This window comes from Macrobrachium nipponense, chromosome 1, assembly GCF_015104395.2.
Source record: "Macrobrachium nipponense isolate FS-2020 chromosome 1, ASM1510439v2, whole genome shotgun sequence".
NCBI classification, from domain to species: Eukaryota; Metazoa; Arthropoda; class Malacostraca; order Decapoda; family Palaemonidae; genus Macrobrachium; species Macrobrachium nipponense.
The window spans coordinates 155289119-155308462 of record NC_087200.1 but is presented as its reverse complement, the minus strand read 5'-3'; the positions used below and the strand labels follow the sequence as shown (position 1 = coordinate 155308462).

The following is a 19344-nucleotide window of genomic DNA, read 5'->3' as shown; positions in this document are numbered from 1 at the left end:
CACAGATATTACAAGAATTAACTGAATGAAATTACAAAAAAATTGTCTTGGGTATGTTGGTAGTTCAGTTCTTAGTGAAAATATTTTAGTTTTCCTTTCCACACTAATGTTATCACCATACTTCAAAAAGAAATGTTAATTATAGCCTCTGCTTCATTTTAGTAATTCATGATACTGACAATCAGTTGTTTCTTTAGAAGCACCTAATGCTCCTGTGGTTAGCGTGCTTGCCTATCGATTTGCTAGTGCGAGTTCGCGCCCCGCTCTGCTAACGTGGAATCAGAGGAATGTATTTCTGATGATTAGAAATTCATTTCTCGATATAATGTAGTTTGGATTCCGCGTTGCTAAGTAACCAATTGGTTCCTAGCCACGTAAAAATATATCTAATCCTTCAGGCCAGCCCTAGGAGAGCTGTTAATCAGCTGACAGTGGTCTGGTTAAACTAGGATATACTTCTTCCATACCACTAATCTGGACCGTGGTTCATTAACGATCGCTCACCTCTTCCGTTAGCCAGATGATATCATGTTTTCCCCTACTTCACGCGGGGAGGTGCAAGTAGGATTTTTAAGCAGGAAAAATATATTTTTTTTAAGTATGTAAATATATTCTTCTTGCACCTCAATGCAGGCTTATCCTTGCAGTCCTTTATAAAAACTATATATAATCTTCTATTCGTCATGTAAAAACAAATATGTGTCCATAAAACCAGTTTATATAATAAAATACTCGTCATACACCTCGATTATTACAGTTTTGTATTTGATGTGAATTTCTTACACAACTCTTTATAACGTGTACATCTATCATCCCGAGATGCATCTGCCATAAGCTCACCCACAAAGCAATCTTCAACTACCTTAGGGTCAATGAAATGCAATCCAAACGATAAGTTTAGCCACTGGCCAATGTCACTGTTGTTGTCCCTGTACTCATTACCTAGGATGAAAACAACGGACTGACTGACCATCAAGGTGTAATCAACCGGCTACAACAACAGTGAACACTTTGTGAATCATCGAGACGCACTAAACGAAACTTACTGAAATAGCGAGTCCAAAGGGAATAATCTTGGCGCGCTTTTATAACATTCCGCGCTTTTGTAGTGCTGCCCGCTTAAACTCCTAACCTAGTGTCTTCTTTTAATGCGGAAGTTTCGAAAAGATTTCAGTTCCCTTACATGAGTTTGCAAACCAGAGTGCAATTCTATCAAGTCCACAAAAGTTGAAAACATCAAGCTTATGATATGAGAGCCCGGGCGAAAGAAAAATTTCTAGAACATGTGGGATATTTCTTGCTGTGCACAAACATAAATGAACTTAAAATTCTATTAATTCCATAACTTAATAAACGCTATCTGAAAATTTTGACTTGGAATATAATTGAAAAGATGTAATATGACATATATGTAAATGATAAGAAATCTAACAGTAACAGGACAACTAAATGATATATATATGAGTATCCCGTCATAGCAGATCAACTACCAGCAGCTTAATTCACCGCCTAATTCAGTTGATTGGTCCACATCTCTAGTGGCAAATCTCGAACTTAACAAAGACAATTTACTAAACACTTGGCGCTCATTTTAATACGTATATGAAATATGACTACTAACATCACGTGAAATGTTGGACTCAAGTGATAAGAGCTTCCTATTCTTATCTTGAAACAGAAAGCCTTCGATAGGTAAATACAAGGGAAATGTTTATTACCGGCAGTAAAGGTTAAGTGCTCCTATTTTGAAAGTCCTAGGCATGATTACAATGAGGCAACAATGTAAGTTTAATTCACGCCTAATTTTCGCCAGTGTTTTCCTCGCAACCATGGAGTAGTCCACTGGGTAACCAACCACGGTACCACACAATCCAGGAATTCTTAAGATGGCTTCTGGTCTTCAAACAAGATGTACAATATCCATTACACCCTAAACGAAAACATGAGTTCTATTCATAATGAAAGCCGATGGAAGAGCTACCTAATACCCCACCCAACACAATTCTCGACAAGAAGAAGAAAAAGAAGAAAAAGGGCCATCTTCCCTCTATAAATGAATAAAACGGTAAAGTATTAGAATATACGATAACGCACCAAGTCAAAATTATTCCGACTGAATACGTACAAATAATGAATGGAAAGAGATAAATGGAATTAAGCCATAAGAATGGAAATTTCGTAAAATTTCAAAATGGAAAGGGTGATTTAATCATAAAAATGCAGAGAGCGATCTGTCGTTAGCATCTCCTAAAATGTCTGAGAACAGACGTCAAATTAAGCTTCTATTTCTGAGAATTGTCACAGGAAGTCAAGTCGTTCACACCCCAAGAGAAGAGTAGATGCAGAGACACCCATAAATGCCTCCATCTCTGTCAGCAGACAACTTTCATCATATTTGACAACACTTCAGAAGTGAACGTGACGCCAGAGTTTAGATTTCCTTTCAGCTGCTAACAAATGTCAACCCTTCAACTGGGAAATTAACCAGGCGGACATCATGGTCGTTCGATATGAATTTCATCTTTCTTCCTAAACTATTTTGTTCAATTTCAACACATTTGCGTCATTCCTGTACATGACAAAACATAAGCTAATAAAATATAATTTTTAAAAATATCCCTTCGAAATAATAAATATATATACGCCAACAATTTCAAATGCACGGAATCATTACGAATCATTTTGAAATTAAGGCAAAAATAAAGACAAATGAAAGGAATGATATTTCATCCGACTGTGAGAAGCCATCCCGAGCAAAAGGTCCGGCATTCTCCTATTTATCTGGGGTTAGCGGCCTTCAAACATCAGCCAAACGTCCAATCACCTTCAAAGATACTGAACAACGCCAGGCTTCTTCATGCAACCCTGTAACCTTCAGAAAAGATCTTGACCCTTAAACCAAATTTTTTACATTTGAAGTTTCATGTTCATCTTCGTAGCAACCTATATTCGAAAAGAGAAAGACAAATGTCTTTTTATATCGAACCCATTAACACGTAATTGGCGTTTTTCTTATTTTACCAACAGGTTCTCAAAAACCATCTGCTGTAAGCTCTAACAGCAGATTTTTTTTTTTTTTCTGGAACAGCGTGTTTGCTACGCTTAAGATACGTGTCAAAATAAAAAGGCGCCGATGTACTTATACACGATTAATGTGTCTTTCATTAAAATAAACTATAACTTTACCGCCTAAAAATGTAAGACCAGTCTTACCTTTTCCTATCAGATTTCTACTTTGCAGTATTCGCCGTCTCACGTATTTTCATCTTGATTTAATACCACCAAGAAACAATACTCTTTGTGCGGTTATGTGCACAGCAGCAGAAACAATGTTGGGAACTGATCTCTCACCAAGAACCAAGAAAAAAGAAAATGGGAGATGAAATTACCTCTGCCACAATATGACTACAGTTTCCGAAAAGTCTAAATACTGTATGCACTAAACAAAATCAGATTCACAGCATTATGGAACAGCAAACATTTCAATAAAACAGATTTGCCTGCAAATTCCCAAGTCGATGAATTTTGAGAAAATCCATAAAACAATCTATTTTGTATTCGTACACCTGAATTTCCGGTAGATTCGAGTAACGGCAACCAGATAACCTGCAAACACTTATCTAGAGTAACATTAACGGGACAAAAATGGACAACGTTATTACTTAGATGGACAAACTATCAAAAAAAAATTTAAATCTGAACGGGATTTGACAGATAGCATTTACGGAGCACAGATAAAAAGGATGGAAGACTACGCGTATTATACTTGAAAGAGTGACTTCTTAAGAATATGAGAACAACAATGAAAGGGAATCAATACAAGGGGATAAATGACAAGAATAGACAGGCATCATGATGACAAAGTAGCAGATACCGAAACAATCCAAAGAAAACAAGGGGTTCTACCCTGCTTGTTAGAGGAAAAATAATCTTTCAAGCTGGTCACTTACAAAAATCATAAGTAATCATACATGATGAGCAAGGATTAAAAAACAAAGTAGCATCACACGGGACAGAGGGAGAGGGAGTAACCAAACTGGACAGAAAGTAAGCTTCACGGGAAGAATCAATCAATTTTCTCTGGACAACAATATGACCTCTCATGTGAGCACTGAAAGAAAAAATACAGTCTTAAGCAATTGTACCTACAAAATCAAATAATCTTAAATGGTGAATAATATAGCGATGAAAATACAATGGAAACATTCTCATGCATAGTGATAAAAAGGAAACTAGGTAAGATAAAATCATAAAAGGACTATACAAATTAAACAAATGAAAGTACAAGTATCACAAGGGCAATTTCCAAGGTTTAATGTCGAAAGACAATGAATCCGCGCTTATGCTATGAGTGCAAGCACACCAAATATGGAGAGAGAGAGAGAGAGAGAGAGAGAGAGAGAGAGAGAGAGAGAGAGATCTAGCGGCCAACATAACTTCAAGCTTTACTTGAACTCTGTGTTTCGTTTGACTACTCACTGGAGAAGGTCCTGTTCTACTCATGATGGGACCCAACTTTCAGCTGGGGTCTCTGAGTAGCAGCTGCTTATTCTTGAGTGATGCAGAGAGCAAAGATTGACGTGATGGCTTTCAGGAGAAATAGAGGTGGGGGCGCTATCCAAAGGAATGGAAACGATGAAAGGTAGCTTGAAAGTACCTTGAAGGGAATGTACTTCATAGATGCTCGCTATTGAACGTGTAAAGTATATTTGGTAGACATAGGCATTTTTACTGTTCTTGGGAATGGTGAGAGTGCCTTATTCTTCTTCAGTGACGTTAATTGCGTTAACATCAGGGTCTTTTAAAAAATCAACTAATTCACCAAGGCCGGGCACATTCATGCTGGGGCCCAAATCATGGTGAGCTCAAAGGACTGTTCAGACTATATTCCAACAAATTTAATAGAGTGACTGGAACAAATTCCTTGCCAGTTGAAAGAGAAAGATGCTACAATGAGTGGGAAGAAAAATTCTCCTTTAAGAGCAGCTTCGCTGGGATGCAAAATGTTGCATGAGCCAAAACACTTTCCAAACATGATCCCATGCAAAGGTACCTAAGAATAATTTCAAGATCCAGGGAATCTGGAACTTAGGGTTTTTTGTTATCAAGTAACAGGAATCTGTCAATTACACTAGTCGTCAAGGTGTTATCAATGGTGAATACTGATGATGACGAGCAAAAAATATTTTCAAACTATAAGAAACTATATTCTGAAAAGGTCCACTATTAGACCTAAATGTAATTCCTCAGTACCAAGCCTAATGCAGTTTGGCAAGCATTCAATGCATGGCACTTAATTAAACTACCTTCAAACATCAAAAGCTTGCTTAGCACCAAAAATATATCAAACTACTTATTCTTTTCTGAAGGGAAGATAGTTAAATGAAACAGAAAAGGGTGGGTAAGACCTCTGCATCTAGGTAAAAGCACTTTTTCTTGCAATGCTGATCTTGTCAGGGATTGAAAGCAAAGGGTCGTCCTTGACCTAGGGGTTCAGATCGATAATTCTGGTAAATGGGGCTATAAGCCCAAACTAGAAAGGACTCAAAAACTGCTGGTTCAATTTAGGTGTTCCTTTCCCTTCGAGATGATTATACACATTAAGGAGGCCAGGCACAATGATGAGGACAAGTGATGGCACAAAGCAATGCCTCATGTACATTCAACATGCGGATAAACCTGCTATCTTTACACAACTGATAGCCCATAGATATAGTTTACTGATCAAATGTGGTTGGATGATGTCCACCAAGTAAGAAGGCATGGATTTTGTTACAACCCTCCCACTCTTCTCTGGCTGAGAGGTTGAAACTGGCTGCCCATGATGCACATCATCACTGGTCCCTCTCTTATGGGCTAGGGCCTGTCAAAAAAAACCGTAACATTCACATTGGCAGAGCTTTGATGATCCTATCATATGAATATAGGGTGCCGCTCTTCACAACATTGGGCAGATTATCTTTTTGTGGTAGGATGATGACTGGTGGTCTTTTGTCAAGCAATGGAAACAGACTCCTCTCATGCAGGCCTTTCCAGTGGAGCAGTGAAAAAATGGAAATTATATGGAATTATTACTTCAAAGTCACTGATGCAGATATTAACATTAATCAAACAATTAAAAACTAATAAAAAAAATTTAGGAAAAATAAAATTAAAAGTTTTAATACATTTTCTTTAAAAAACAGCTATGAAGAATAGCTTCTGATGCAACCTTAAAATTTCACTGGCACCATATACCTAAGTCTCTTCCACAATCTTGGTAAGGATGTATGTACATCATGCTCACCTTGTACAAACCTAAGATTTATCACTTGGTAAGATCCCCATGACTATGACATTTAATTAACATATACCTCATAGTCGTAAGTAACAAAAATATTTGTTACAGTATGACTGGTGTATGTCATACCTCAAGAATTTCTGTAAAACAAGTGAGCCAATTCTAAGCTGAGGTGATCCTGATGTATGGTATGAAGAAAAAAAAAGGGGGGGAATAGTATATCCGTGAAAGTAAGTCACCTTTTACTTTCCAGATACATCCCAAGTTGAAACCTTGGGAAACTGCATTTGATATGATTGTAAAACCTAAAGGACTGGTTGAAATAAAAATGCTACACCCACAAAACACTTTTCTTCACTGAATACTGTAAGGTTCTTTTTATTATTAAAACGGTTTAAGCAGACCACTGAGCTGTACATTATCTTTCTTTATTAATGCTATTTCATTTAAGAGAAACTAGAAAACCATGAAGATCTGCTATACACAGATGATGCAAGAGGAAGTGCACCCCTCCATTAAGCATTTCAAATCCAATGGAAGCATTGGACTTGGAGCCATCCATAAATATAAAAGCAGTATCTCAATGCTGTCATGCATATTCCATGGGAATAAGAGCAAAATGCTTCTATCAAGTTGTTCTTAAAACCAATGAGGTTCTGGAAAAAACGATACCTCTGGTAATTAATAAGAAGGGATAACTGGTCATTTCAAAACCAGCATCCCACTCCTAGAAAGAATCTCACTACGTATTTATCAACTGCTATAATCAAACTATAATGGACTGTGGGAGATTCAGAGTGAGCCTCACAATACCAAAAGAAACACTTTTTGTTTTACTTCCAACAAGAAATGAAATTTTAGAAGCCTGTGTATCCTATAAAGGTGGGTACACACGTGCGAACCGAACCTTGTATTGTAACCGATTCTTGTAACAAAAACGCAAGTGTGGACGGTTCCTCGAACCCGAACCCCGAACCCGCGAGGTTCGAGGCTCGGTTCGCCCTCCGTCCCGCCAATTGTCGGTTTTTGGGCCCGCATCAAAGGGAGGTCTCTTTGAACGTTACGCCATGTGTGGACGGGACCTGTATGACACGCGTAACAACAGAGGTTGCTGAACTTGTTAACACCGACTATGAACAAGACCGTCCATAGTAGAGTCCCTTGTTTTGGTCAGTCAGTACGTATATGTCTACCATGGCTGATTGAAGTGACGAAGAGGTCCTTCAATTTATTAGCTATTACGAAGAAAAGACTTCACTGTGGCCAGAAACTTCTTGGAATCTCAAGTCAGCGAGTAATTCCCGACCACTGTATTCTACCCTTCTAGTATATAACCTTGATTGCCACCATCTTCTTTTATTTCGCTTCATCTTCGTTAAATAATGTGTATAAATGTACGCGGCAGCTGCTACTTGCATGGTGGCCATCGTCGGTAAACAACCCGGACAGAGACAGACTGGTGATCGCAGTGGATTGAAATGAAGTTACGTGCTTAACGTGGTTACGGTTCGTCCTCTACATTTTGACACCTTGTAACCGTATATGCGTAACTCAGTTACACATACAAGGTTCGGCTCTCACGTGTGTACCCACCTTAACAGTATCCAACTTAGTAGGTTGGAGATATAAGTCCTGAAGCAACTTTCCTGCATCAACTTTCCTGCAGACTTTGAAAGGAGGATACCTTAAAATGGGGGATACTTTAAAAACAAAACCTGCTATTCCAAAGCCAGAATGGTGAACAAAATCCGTCACTTTAAACTGGCTAAGGGTAGATGAATTATTCATTTTACAGCCATTAGACAGTTTAGATAATATTAAAAGCTGTGGACAATCTCAGGACCGTCTCATGATCTGCATCCCATGATCTGCATCCCAAAGATAGGAAACAAAACTTTAAAATATTCAGTCTCCAAACATCATAAGGATGTAGTTTTTTCTGATGAAGCTACCTTTCACACATGTGGCAAGGTTAATAGGCATAACGTATGCATTTGGGGATCAAAACATCCATGTTGCGATTGAACATGAACGAGACAGTCCCAAAGTGAATGTGGTCTAATGTACGACAGGGTTATTGGACCTTTTTTCTTTGCTGAACCCACCATATCAGCAATTGTTTATCTGGATATGCTGGAGAGCATTATGCTGCACCTCAAATAGAAGAGTTTCAGCCACGGGTACTGTTTCAGCAAGATAGGGCACCTCCACACTGGGGTCTGGTTGTTCAAATTTCTGGATGCAACCTTCCCCAACCAGTGGACTGGGAGAGATGGCCCAACAGAATGGCCAACACGTTCACCAGACATTACCCCTCTTGATTTTATCTTATGTGGTTATACCAAGGATAAAGTGTATAGTACACCAGTACATAATGCTGAGACCTTAAAAGGAGGGATAACAGCAGCTCTAGCAACAGTAAATATGATGTTGGAGAATACCTGGTGTGAGATAGAATTTCACTTAAGACGTACTCCGGACAACAAAGGGGGTTGAAATTTATTAATGTAAAAAATTTTTTTAGTCATTGTTGTTGAAATTGAAGAAAACCTTATACCTCTACCAAACATGGTTTGTGTGTAATAGGTCTGAAGTCCCTATTTCCAAGTAGCCGCTCAATTACTGAGACTATATATATATATATATATATATAATATATATATTATAGATATATATATATATATATATATATATATTATATGTGTTCCTATCTGAGATCTGCACTTCGTTAAAAAGCTAAAACTTCTCCCAAATGAGGTCAAATCTGAACCAATCAAATCACTTCATAAGAATCAAAGCAATAAAGCTGAATTGTATTCCCTTCATAAGCATAACTCTTTCTCTTGGGCAAAGATAAACCATTTATCAATCCGCAAAGACCCCAGCAGATTAGTCCAGACGAACATAACTCAAGAATCCTCTTCCCTACGTACACAGTGGGGTTAATGCCTCTGAGTAGGCCCTTGAACCTTCCACTTAGCGCCGTCAGGTAAAGGGAAAACCTTCTTTTAAGAAACACATAAATCACCAAAACGTTTAAGAATCTCCTCAGGACATGACAGGAAAGAAATGACGTTCTTATAAGTTAATCGAGTCTACGGTATTCAAGTGACATACTGACTCAATCGTAAGATCTGACTTTGATGCTCTACGAAATCCAAACATGTAGCATATACACATTATCCTTTTGTCAGCCGGCAAACAAAGTGGGACGAAGGTTACAATTTTCCTACTACGTAGATCTGGTGCTTGAATCGTAGCTCTTCTGCCTATCTGATGCGTCTCCGATTGCCTATGTATCCTATAACAAGCTACCCTCGAAACGTTTTGGGAGAAATGCCACGGTTGGCGTGGGGAAATCCGGTACACATCAATGCAAGCTTAGGAGACATCTGGCATTTCCAAAATAACGTTGCTTAATTTTATTGCCGAATTAAAATGGCCACTCTATTTGGAAAAGAGCTTTTTAATCGCGCGTTTACATGTTTAGAGACTTCGTTTCACAGGCAGCGTTATTTACAGCTGCTCGTTTTCAAACACGGATATGATGTGCTACACAGTGGGGGTGCCATAGGACTCCGTATCTCGCTGTTATGCCTATCAAAATTTATGAAGCCAAGTTTACCAAAACACTGAAAATGAGACTTAGTTTGTGCCACACTGAAGAGACCAAGTTTAGATCACAGTGCGTCAAGTCGGAGACATTAAAAGGAAGTGTAGTCGACGGACAAAAGTTTAATAGTTAAACAAACTCTTATTCTGGCCAGAATGGAATTACCTTAAGTTCCAGAGATAATAGTTAACCAACCTGATTCCTTATCTGCATAAAATGTGGAAAGACTTACAAAGTAAAACAGCTGACTTCTATTTGTGCATAATATAATAAGCTTGTTTGCATCCCTTATACAGTACACATTTCATCAATTTTTCATACAAACATTCCAACACTCTTGAAACGTTTGACTGATAAAGAAAAAAATTCTATAACTTTACTCACGTTCAACTTTTCCGAAAGAATGATGTGAAAAAATAAATGCTTTCATTTTTTGTTCTATATATTATCTAGCAGACATCCTCTGTAGTCCTTAATTTGTCCGCAAGGACAAATAAGCAGACTGCTCCAAACTTCATGGGAAATATAATTAAACAGTTTAACCAGCTTCTCCGGCTGCTGTTTTCTGAGAACTGGGGCCAGAGATCATCTAGTGAGGTAAGATGCGGCAAGATCCAGGCTGAGTAGCACACAATCGGGCAGCTCTCGAGGGTCATTTCCAAATATATATGTGTAAGAAAATGTTTAAACGAAAGTTACAAAAAACAATGCAGCACACACTGCATGGTGAATGTATGACAAAATCGGGGAAGCAAAAGAAATAGTATAGTTAAAAGATTTCAGAAGATGGCAATAATGCCAGGGAACGTGTATGATGCATTCGACAAAAATAGCAGTGACTAAATCTCTCTACATTCCGGTTCTTATATCATTTAAACCTTTCAAAAAAATTAACTATTAACAAGTGACAAAGAATCAATGAAATAAAGATTGCGTAAAACAAACGAACGATAAGACCATGTGGTCAAGGACGCAAATATCAACTTGAATAAAAAACAGACTTTTTATAGGAACATCCAGATGCCTATCTACTGAGACATCATTCCCTGAATATTGATACATCTCCCATCTCGATCCGAATGTACGGAGCCAGCCCTTATATATTCTCACTGTCATACTCAAGATGGGCATAACCGAGTATCATATTGCCACGTTATTCGGTCTAGCGACACAGCGTGCAACGTATAGTTATGACTTCGACTTTGAGGTAATCCCAAATTCATTCAGCGGCACATAACAAGTTCGTCTTCGTCACTTAACCACCACATATTTAGATAAGTAGTTTTAACTTTCCACCGCAAAAATGAGAAAACTTCTGGAAAATTACAATTCGCTCTATGTTTGCTTCGCTGTCTGGTCAAGAAAATATTATACAGCTAGTACTCTGGACAGGGCAGAAGACAATACAAAAAAATGGAGACTTAAGGAGGCAACTGAAGGCACTGGCTGAGGATATGTTAATATATTTACATTAATACAGTAAAATAAACTATCACATTTTCTTAAGAAAATAAAACAAAAAGTGGCTCTACTTATCTCCAGAAAGTTTGAGAGAGAATCTCATGATTATCTTATGAATGGTTGTACCTCGGTGGGGAAGAGGACTACCTCGTCGAGGCCTAAACGTTTAGACGCATTTTGACGGAGCAAAATGTCTTTTATCCCATTCTCTTAACTGCAACCCACAACTAACTACTAGGTACATATTCATCCAAGGTAAAGACCTGCAGAGGTACACTGGATTTGTGAGAACTGGCCCATAACTCCTTCCTTCCTGACCCGGTTCGGGATCGGGAGTCGAGCAACGGTCCTCCGACTGCGAGCAGTGCAAGTTCCCACTGCGCCACGAGACCATTAGTAGAGAGAGTGAGTAACACTGGTACAGAAAAGAATCTACAAATTTAGGCCGAAGGCCAGACGCTGGGATCTATGAGGTCATTCAACACGGAAATGAAAATTAAACAGTAAAAGGTTACAGAGGTGTAACGAGAGGAAAACCCCAAAGTAGTTGCACTAAGAAACAATTTAGAACAGGATGGAAAGTAGGGTAGAAGGAAGAATATGAAAGGATGTATAGTAAAAAGGAATGAAATGGGTTGCAGCTAGGGACCGAAGGGACGCTGCAAAGAACCTAAAGCAATGCCTACAGTGCTCCGCGCGAGGAACACTGACGGCACTACCCCACCTTCCCCCACCCCCAAGTAGTAGTAGTAGTAGTAGTAGTAGTAGTAACACTGTTGTAGCAATTAAGCGAAAAGCATCGTATTGCAAATTCTTTATTCAAAAATACAGCAGACCTTACCCAAGTTCAGTTTAACAAAAGATAATGAGTGAAACTGTAAAAAATAATCGTGATACATCAAAAATAAAGTGTCTTTATAAAGGATGGACAGACGCAAAGGGCCTCTGAAAGAATGGCGCGATTTAAAATGAAGAATTTTAATGAAAACCCTTCATAATAAGAGAGGCTTTCATACAAGAACCAACAAAATGATCCAAGATTGAACCAAATTTCCTCGCATCCCTATATGACGTAAAAGACTGAAAAGCTAATATGTCAGCAGAGAGAGAGAGAGAGAGAGAGAGAGAGAGAGAGAGAGAGAGAGAGAGAAATATCTTTCTTTTATCAATGAAATTTAGATTTTTAAATGACTTATTATGTGAAGCCATAAATAAATAAAGGATCTAACGTCCGTCAACTCAACACACGGAGAAAACAGAATAATCCATTTCATTTCACATAAGTCGTGTGGCCTTCCTTGCACTCTAAGTGTAAAAGCAAAAAAAAATTCATTTACATAGTTGTCCTTTGATTGGATCAGTTTTTCCGTGACAAATACTGGGAATTTTCTGTCGACCAGAATTTTCATGTTGAGTGATGTCGTTCAGTTTCTGTATAAGAAAATACAAAAAAGTCTGCTCATTACACAGCTTGAAAACAAACGAAGCCGTCCACAAACTAACTTTTTCCATTTAAAAATACAATAACAGTTCACAGCCCGTTACAAGTCATAAAATGATGGACACCATACAAAATGTAGACCTAGAAGGGCAATGATTGCGGTTTACATGATGTTCAGACATAAAAAATAGTAGAATATATTTTCTATGAGTGCTCACTTAAAATATACTGGCAGAAGTAAACCAATTCTATATCTTAAAAATATGCATAGCAAGGGCCCTTTTATGCCACACTGATTGTGCTATGCATTCTACGAACATTAAAGCAACAACCCACTTATCACCGGGCATGTTTTAACAATAAACAGAAACACTAACACGGGGCAATCAGATAAAACACAAACAATATATCAAACCTATATTATGCTATATTATACACATACATTTCTCTCCATCATTTAACTGGCATACTAAACTACCTGTCAGAGCGAAAAGCCACTCTATTCCATAAGAGTCTATCGATAACTCGAATTGAATCATTTAACTTAACTATCTCTGCTACGCACTGTTGACCAACTGGTCACTGAAATACCTAAAAGACCACCATACTGGTAATTCCATACAACCGTGTGGAAATTAATTCTGACCACCATACTGATAATTCTAGACAATCATATGAAAATTATTTCCAACCACCATACTGATAATTCTATAGATAATCATATGGAAAATAATTCCAACAATCATACTGATAATTCTATAGAAAATAATAAAGTAATTAATTCCAACAACCATACTGATATTTCTATATACAATCATATAGAAATTAATTCCAACCACCATAATGATAATTCTATAGACAATCATATAGAAATTAATTCCAACCATCATAATGATAATTCTATAGACAATCATATAGAAATTAATTCCAACCACCATACTGACAATTCTACAGACAATCATATAGAAATTAATTCCAACAACCATAATGATAATTCTATAGATAAGCATATGGAAATTAATTCTAACCACCATGATGATAATTCTATAGATAATCATACAGAAATTAATTCCAACAACCATACTGACAATTCTATAGACAATCATATGGAAATTAATTCCAACTAAGTATATTTCCTTCTTTATCAAGTGTAAAACTGTAACGATTAGTTTTAAAGGAGGCAAAATTTTCAAATTACATACAACATAACCTGTCATCTCGCTACTGTCAAGTGAATTGCTATATATTTTTTTTTCTATTTTTACAGATGGTCTATAATCCGTCCAGCTGCCCAGCTGGCACAGACGAGGACGCCAGCGTTGAAATATGGAGGGAGAAAGTGAAGATAAATAAGGGAGTGGTGTAGACCTGCTTGCTTATGGGGCGGCCTCTAAGGGCCCTAATTCACTCAAGTCAGAGTAATATATAAATCAGAGTAATATATATATATATATATATATAGATATATATATATATATATATATATATATATATATATATATATATATATATATATATATATATATATATATATATATACACTACCTAATTACACAAGAACCATAACTCACCTGGATAGTTGCTTAAGACCTGAATAGTTAAAAACGCAACACTAAACCACAAACAAGACGTAATGGTGTAATAAGCACAAACCTATGTGTACATCTTGCAGCCATTCACAAAACGCCCTCGTAAGAGGCACAGGATACTGACAGCTGATGGCGTTCGAGTTTCAAACAGAAAAAACACGAGTACTAGACTTGGGCCACATGAGAAATACGAACATAGCCAGCCAGTCCCAATGCTAGTTTTGATACTTCAAAGGTTTTCACTGAGCCACTAACGTCCATGTTTATCTTCCCCGTTCTGCCTAGGCAGTATTCTATGACATAAATGTTCTCATAATAAGTTTCTACAAAAATTCATGGTTGGATCACTACAAAATGGCACTTAGGAATAATAATAATATATATATAAAAGATGTTCATCAACTTTAAGGTTTATTTTGTATTTCTCATAATCAAGGAAACATGAGACTTGCATATTCCATTTTAACAAGGCCAAAAGTTATTTACTTTTAATTATATCTACATGAAAGTGATGAATAAATAAATTCTTTGAAAACTAGATATTAAACTGTGCGGTATTTACATTCCTTTTACAAAATAGTGTAATTTCGACCGTCTAAGATTTCACGATCCTAGTTAAACCACTTCATACTGGTTTAGAAATGAGAAAAAAAACTACAAAATTTCTAACACACAAATACAAAATTTCTAACGCACAAAATTTTCAGTTACATTAAACAAATATCACTAACATTATTCATTTACAAACTTCCACTGTAATCACTGGAGAGTAAACACCTCACTTGAAAAAGTCACTCTGAAACTACTCATACAAAAACTATTCTTTATTAACTCTAAAAGCTGATTACAAAATCTCGATCACTGTGATTATATATATATATATATATATATATATATATATTATATATATATATATATATATATATATATATATATATATATATATATATATATATATATATAATATATATATATATATAATATATGTATATATAATATATATTATTCTACGTATATACATACATTATATACATACATTTATATATATATATATATATATATATATATATATATATATAATATAAATATATATAAATTCTTCTGTTAATACAGAATGTGTCTTAAGTATATAAGGCCCATTAAAACACTGGTTTAAAGCTGACCATATATTCAGTGGACTTACTTCCACCCTTATCAAGCAGTGAATGACAGAAGGAGTTTCATTAGTGAAATATATAGTGAGAGATATGCCCTTAGGTGATGCCTGGGGTCGCCACTAAGCCACCGTAGGAAGATGTTGTCTACCTGGTCAGAGTCCCAGGCTCCATTGGAAAGGTTGATCCTATTATCTTTTTGTTTTATCAGTGAAGATTCCACTGTCTGACATTTGTATCGACAGCTGCTCTTGTCTAAAATTCGGGACGAGTTTCAATCCATGGTACGGTTCGTGTTATTTATAAGACAGAAAACTGCCAAACTATGTTGCCCATATCTAACTGATCGTTTATGTTAAGTTAATCTTTCCGAGAGATTTTCCAGTAAAACCATAGTATAACTTATCACAGTAGTCCCTACAGGGGATCTCATAAGCCCCTACTATATCCTTGGAAACTGGTTTCTGCCGAATGTTAAGGATTTTCCCTAGTGTATTCAGATAAGTGAAGATGAAAGGGTTGGAATGGCCTAAGATTTGTGTGATCCCTCGTAAATTATCCATGTGAAGGATTACGATTTTGTTTGTGAATTTTTCCTTTTCTTTGCTTTCTGTGATTTGTAAAAAAGGCTCTTTGCTTTATGTATGGCTTTTTCCATTATGTGCTTGGGGTATTTTAACAAGACCAGTTGATTTCCGATTGTTTCAACACACACAAACACACACACTACAGCTGAAACATTTATATTGTTCCCTTTCATTAAAATATAAATCTATCTCATGTGATTCAGCCACACAAACACCTAAAGAGCCAACTTTTCATGGGCGGTTTGGAGCTATCTAAACATTTCACTGCATGAAGGAAAATAAACAATGAGTCAACCGTGAATCCGAAGCATAAAGAATCAACTCACTCCCAGTGTTCCCCCAGCACCGTCCCCATACCCAGCCCAACACTGAACAGCTTTTTCACGCATGAACCAAAAGATAAATGAATAAAATACAAAATTCTGACTCATATACAAGGATATCCAGTCATGTGGAGAGAGAGAGAGAGAGAGAGAGAGAGAGAGAGAGAAGAGAGAGAGAGAGGAAAAAACACACACACACACTGAATGTGTGGGGTACATACAATGTAGGGGCTGGATCAGTCAATGTGCAAATAAACCCAACAACTTCGAGTATACACCATGAATCCTGAGAGAGAGAGAGAGAGAGAGAGAGAGAGAGAGAAAAGGGAGGGGGTTGAGGGTTACTGTCCCACTGCAGCTTTCACTATTGAACACAGGATGTGCACCCCGTGCAGACACTTCCATAATATTAGCTACTCTATAACCCTAAATAAAACAGTCACAAGCATTACTGTCATTGTGACTTTCACCATTTTCTACCACAGATTATAAAGCTTCCTGGATATTAAGCTTCCTTCCAGTATCATCTCACAATATCCATCAAAAACTTTCCATGCCTTCCTTTCCCCATTTTCAATACTTCCGAATTATACTTTCCTTTGACCAACCTATCATCCTTCACTCTCTCCACCTGGGCCAACCTGTTTAAACATATGGATCCATCATTTGCCGATGCTATGCTAACCTTCATAGCATTTCTAAGTACGATTAATTTCCTCACCCTTTCCATTTATGTACTGCACAAAAACAGCACGACTTAACAGTTTTAGCTTTTCTTCTTTCAATCACAATCAACATAACACTTCGTTTCCATAAAAAAAAAAGTTAGCTCCACATCGTTTCATACATTCCAACATTCAATGGACACCAAGTATTTTCCCCATGATCTGCTAAACCCCAATTACTTTTCTCGCTTCATTTATTCAACGAATTTCCTCTTCTTTTACTACCATCTCCCATCAAATCACCTCAAATAAACCTAAAAGATTCAACCACTTCTTCTCCTTCATCATTTGCATTAACAATTACCTATTGATCTTCCTGGTTCCCATTTACCCTTACGGATTGATCTTCCTGGTTTTTATTTATCCTTACAGCTTCATTCGTCAAAATTCATTCGTTATACTTGAGCCTATCCTTATAAAATATTATGAACAAAAATTAACAAAACGAGAATGTCTGTGTCAAGGTCATAAGTTTAAAGAAAGTTGGTGTATAAATCATGAAACCATCTCCCAAATGTTCAGACAAGGATTTTGCATTACGATGGAATCTTCGTTAGTTCTCACTATGCACAAAAGTATGCTAAATCAATTACAACTCATCACAGTGAGCATACTTTCGTTGTCTCTTACCTTAAAAAATACACTGATAGGTAGCATGGTGAGGTGAACAAAGATACTATTAAGTATACAGGGATACTCAAGTTAGCCATATGAGACGTACCACGGCGCCAGTAGAGACAAATGGCCGCTGTAGTCAAAAATTAAAAAACATGACGTCATACATCCCAACCAATGGGAACACGATGTATGAAGTAATACTTAATGTAGTTTTGTTCTACACTTTCTTTACAATAAAACTACTATACAGGTAATATTATATATTAAATACTGTAATGCATAATGTATATTATGTCATATATTAATAAAGTATGCATCAAAGTTGCTGCATCCAGTATGCACTGAATCGTATAATGAATAATATAAAAAGTATAACAAACATATATATATATATATATATTATATATATACATATAACTATATAAATAATTTATATAAAATATATATATTATATATAAATATATAATATATAATATAAGTTTATTATTATAAATATTAATATCATCTATATTATCTATATAAATATATATATTATATATACACAATCCAATGTAGCACGAAAGTCGTAGTGCTTGAGAATATAAAATCCACGTACGAAGGCGGGTGAAAAACGGGACTTGGAACAATGTTGAAAATGTAAAATATACTTCGAAAATACTTGTTCCAAGTCCCGTTTTTCACTTGCCTTTTTACGTGGATTATATGATAATATACAATATGAATACAAGTATGTATATATCACATGAATTTGTAATTAGTAGTTTCTTTATATATACATTTTTAGAAGAATGTACAGTACTGTACATATTCAAGTTATGTACAAAGTACATATTTAAATAGAAGACATATTTCTATTATTTGCACTTTATCATGACATTCTGATTAATGTGCACATTGCTATCTTTTCTAATACAAGTCCAAAAATAAAGAACTACAATGGGAAATATTTCGCAGACGACGCGGTTTTTTTTACAGTAGTGACGTCACTGCCTCATCCTTATTGACAACCGTTTGGTGGCTTTCGTGGTACACAAGCTCTTATGCGAAAAAATTCCAGTCAAGTACCTTTGTGTACTCTATAGTATCTTTGGTGGTGAGCCAAGTCCAAAGTCTGTAGTTGTCTTGTGTCAGTCACGGTGAAAGCCACTAAATCAGAGCTGTACGGCGGTCGATTAAGCATCTTAACACGTTTTCATTACTTGTATGATGAAATTTCTCAGACGTCTCATCGCATAGCAGAGATCTTTTATCCCAGACGTCTCATCGTAAATGGTAAATCTTCTATAGTATGGCACGTAGCTGGCAGGACTAAACCATGGCTGGTTGCAGAAGGGACCATCGAGAGGATGTAACTTTTCCAAAGTTATAGTCGGCAGATGGGCTCTCGCTGCGATGTAAGTTCCGCTTGCCACAAAATGTAATGTCGTTTTCTGGAAGTGTTCTTGAATGTTATAGATCTTTACCTTCTCAGATTTTTACTAAAAATAAATATAGATAAGGCACTTCTTCTATCAGGCAGTCTCTCCCCATGAACCACCCGCATTTCCATTCTC

At 36.5% G+C, this 19344-nt stretch overlaps 1 long non-coding RNA gene across 2 annotated transcripts in view; it reads right to left on the bottom strand.

Moving 5' to 3' along the window:
• The window catches only part of LOC135219777 (uncharacterized), a 189900-nt gene that overhangs the window by 7810 nt on the left and 162746 nt on the right, over positions 1 to 19344 (bottom strand). The window contains exon 3 of one of the 2 annotated variants that reach the window (XR_010315508.1): positions 18356 to 19221. The exons of the other annotated variant lie outside the window; for it this stretch is intronic. This is a non-coding gene — a long non-coding RNA (uncharacterized LOC135219777). Of the gene's footprint in view, positions 1 to 18355; positions 19222 to 19344 lie in introns of those variants that run through there. 2 annotated transcript variants of the gene reach the window in all.